This window comes from Pygoscelis adeliae, unplaced genomic scaffold, assembly GCF_000699105.1.
Source record: "Pygoscelis adeliae isolate BGI_AS28 unplaced genomic scaffold, ASM69910v1 Scaffold27, whole genome shotgun sequence".
NCBI classification, from domain to species: Eukaryota; Metazoa; Chordata; class Aves; order Sphenisciformes; family Spheniscidae; genus Pygoscelis; species Pygoscelis adeliae.
Window position 1 is genome coordinate 6744717 of NW_008825410.1, and position 3809 is coordinate 6748525.

Here is a 3809-nt window from a genome sequence, read left to right on the forward strand (position 1 = left end):
GAAGTGGTAAACAGTGTGGGGCACCTGGGGAAGGAGTGAAGTCTCTGAGACCATAATTTCTTTCAGCTCTTCTCTAAGGGTATTCTTTAATGAAGTAGTGAGCAAGAACTTCTTGAAACTCACTTTCTATCTGTTTCTGCAGCGCATCTTTCACAGCTAGTTGTAGAAGTAACTTTTATGTACAAGTTGTACCAAAGAGTTTAATGGATAAAACTTTAGACATCTGTTGGGGTGGGTGGGAGCAGTCATGACCTAGCTCAGCTATGCTCTGAGTCTGTAGGGTGAGATCCCATTCTGTTCCCAAAGCTGCTCAGGTAGATGTACTAGCACAGGATTGTGTCAAAACCACACACACTTCAAGATTTGAGCATTCTTTCGAAGAAAGCTAACCTGTAGATCTCCACACCCTGATGGCATAGGTATACCCTTTCTGTGGCTGCATTGTCCAGCCCTCAGCTGTCTCCAAAGCCCTACACAGAGGCTTCTGTGCTGTACAGTGGCACATGGTGCACTCACTGCATTCACAAAGAATGAGGTGGATCTGCCTCCAGAGATGACTTTGGTCTCACTGCACTGCTCTCCAGAAATGGCCACGATTACCAGTGAAGGCACTTGAAGCTGAAATGAAAGGCACAAAGATAAAACGTGGTGAAAGTATTGGTTAAAATTTCCAGATGTAACCACTGACCTTTTGGGATTAAATGAATAAAAAGGCACTGTTGGTCAAGAAAATGTCTACTGAGTTCTTTGAAAGAATCTCAGAAAACATGTTTCAAAAATAGTGCTGCTAAAACTGATAGTTACTTAAGAAAATCTTGGTAACTGGCTAATACTGGTCAAAATCTTCTATGACAGTTTTAAGAAAAATATGGCCATTTTCTTTACAAAACAAAACTCTGGTTTCTGGCCTCTTATTTTTCAAGATTGCACTTTTTAAGCAGTGTTTTCACTGAATCATTTGAGTGCTTATCATTTTTCCATCAGCTTCTCCAACATCCCCTTGGAGGTTTTATTCTAGTCTTTAGACAGAACTAGAGCAGAAAGTTAACTAGTTTGACCAGAGTCAAAAAGGTAGTTGCTGTCAGATATTAGGCTTGGAGATTTGTTATTCTAACCCCATGCTGAGAAAAGGGGGTTTTGGTCAAGCTTTGAAGTTTGACAACAATATGTCTTCAATCACCACCAATACTCAAACTCCAGTGGTGGGAAAAACTTTTAATGTATTTTTTTAAAATGGCATAACTAGAAATTTGATATAGATTTCAGCTGAGTGCACTACAGTTAGATAGAAGCTGAAGAAGCCAATTGAAAGAATAATGTTCAGACTTGTAGGAAAATATGAATGACTTTAAGAGAAATATATATATTAAAATTTCTCTTAAATGTAAAGGAAATTGATGTAGATACATATTGTAGTCTGTCCAGTGAATATTGGACAAAATTAGTATTGATCCTACAAAGGCCCAAACACTCTGTTCTTAGCCCTGCTGTTCCCATCCAACAGTTGCTCTTGGACTCGGCACCTTTCAAAGATGAATACAAACTCTTAAAATATTTTCCCTTTGCTCTTTTATCAGTAAGTTGCAAGACAGCAGCTACTTGATAGAATCCATTTTCAGTTTAGTAGGAAATACAATATGCTTCTGCTCTGGAGGAAAATTGGGAAGTAATTACTGTAGAAGTAAATCCTATTGCTTCTGTGAAAATAAACACAATATAGGAAGTGTCTGGGGACTTGCAGTAGGATACGTAATCCAACAGTGCTCATTCTTCTTTATAGAACTATCTAATTAGGAGTTAATTAACAAAATATTGGACTGCTTGCAATTTCATACACCAATTCTCTGCAAGTGTTGTAGATAGTTTCTTTTGCTTCTTGTGAATCTTTTTATCTTTTTGCTTTGCTTTTTAGCTGCAATGAAAATGGGATCTTACATTAACTTGAATTGTGTCTATGTGGATAATAAGCAATTAAATTCAATACCTTCTTAATTCAGTTGCTGGTCTGATTGTCTCTTTTGTGCAGTCGAGGCTGTTTCTGCTAGTCTCTGTATAGATTCATAAATACTTCTTAAAAAAAGAAAAAAGGTTAACTATATATGAGTTGAAATAAGGAGGGGGCACTAGACTCTCATCTAAAGTCAGATGGTTTTTGCCTCATGTGAATCTGGGTCTGCCTTCTGCTGTGTGACTAATTTAGAAGCTTCTTTGGGAGAGAAAGGAATTTGAGCTCTACGTGTACTAGACAAGGGGCCCGTGTGTGAGCCATGGGCTTTACATTCCAACCTTTGTCTTTTCAGTTGTTGTTCTATTGACATCTTCTCAGCTAGGATTTCTTAGCACTGAACACAAACTCTCTAAGATTCCTGGGCAGAGACTATATTGGTGACAGAGTAGTAAACCATGGCATACTGTTGTACCCTTTTTTTACTCTGCCAGGATTTCTGGCTTAAGTCAAAGACCCACAGACTCTCCCAACCAATTATGAGGTATAGACACAGTTTTAGATAAAAAGTTGTCCAATACAATTATAATGTGAAAAGTAAAAATTAGCATTGAACCTATAAATCTACTTTAATGTACATACTAATGAATTCAGGGTTATGGAAAAAAATACTTGCAAGAGTCATAAATATTTGGTTGCTTTGAAACACAGATGTCAGTGGCTTTATTTTTAAAGCCTAGTACTAGAATCAGAGAGAATTTTAATATTGCTAAAATTATGCTAAAATGCCATTGCAACTTCAGGCAAAACAGATCTAACTTAGGCTAGTAAATCTATTTCATTTCAAAGGAACAGAGCAATAAAACCCTTGAAGCGGGCATTACGTGAAGGTAATTGACTGCGTCTATGAGTTAAATGTTCCAAGGAAAAGAGAAGACTGCTTCTAGCTGACAAGGTCAATTATCCTCTCACTGTGTCCTTTTTGGGTGGTACTGGCATTCTGAACACATCTGAAATTGTTAAATAAAACTTTTGAGAGCAGAATAATGTTTATTTTTAAATAAAATTCCTATTAATGATTTTTAAAAACACAGATATTAAAGAAAATCCTATTGGACTAATGCACAGAAATACTACCAATCCTATGGATAAATGCACTTCACTTCCAAGTAGTTACATACCTGTCATCACTTGTGGTTGTGTGGAATCTTATAATGGGATTTTTGCGGGGTTTTTTTGGTTTAAAAAACATTAACTGTAAAATGGCATTGTGTGATAAAGGAAGTAGTTAAAGGCTGGTGTACAGTTTTTGTATTTGGGCATCCCTGTAAGCCCTATTTCTATTGTGGGTGGAATCCTGATGAAGTAGAAATAAATTAAATGTGTGTGGGCCACATCAGGCAGTGCTGAACTAAATAGGGAATTGGTAAAAGGTCAGTCCACCGGTTCAGAAGCCACTAGGCAGTGTTCTTTCTCTGTTTTGTTTCAGATGTCCAAGTTCAGCTAGTGAGTCCCACACAAGAAAAGCCTCACCTGCTCTCTGTGCCTGAAAAGCATGAAGTAGATGAGCTTTCTCAGGCCCTCTGTCAGGATGTTCCCTGAGGAACATCCTCAAACTCTTCCTGTAGCTGTTTTGGCTTGATGCCCCTCTTATGGGCTTCCCAACGCTGAAACACAGACCATGATGCATCTTTTAGTGTCAAATAGAGGGTTTTTTCCCCTTTCATAGAATAGTAGAAGTTGGAAGGGACCTCTAAAGGTCATCTAGTCCAACCCCCCTGCAATAAGCAGGGACATCTTCAACTAGATCAGGTTGCTCAGAGCCCCGTCCAACCTGACCTTGAATGTTTCCAGGGATGGGGCA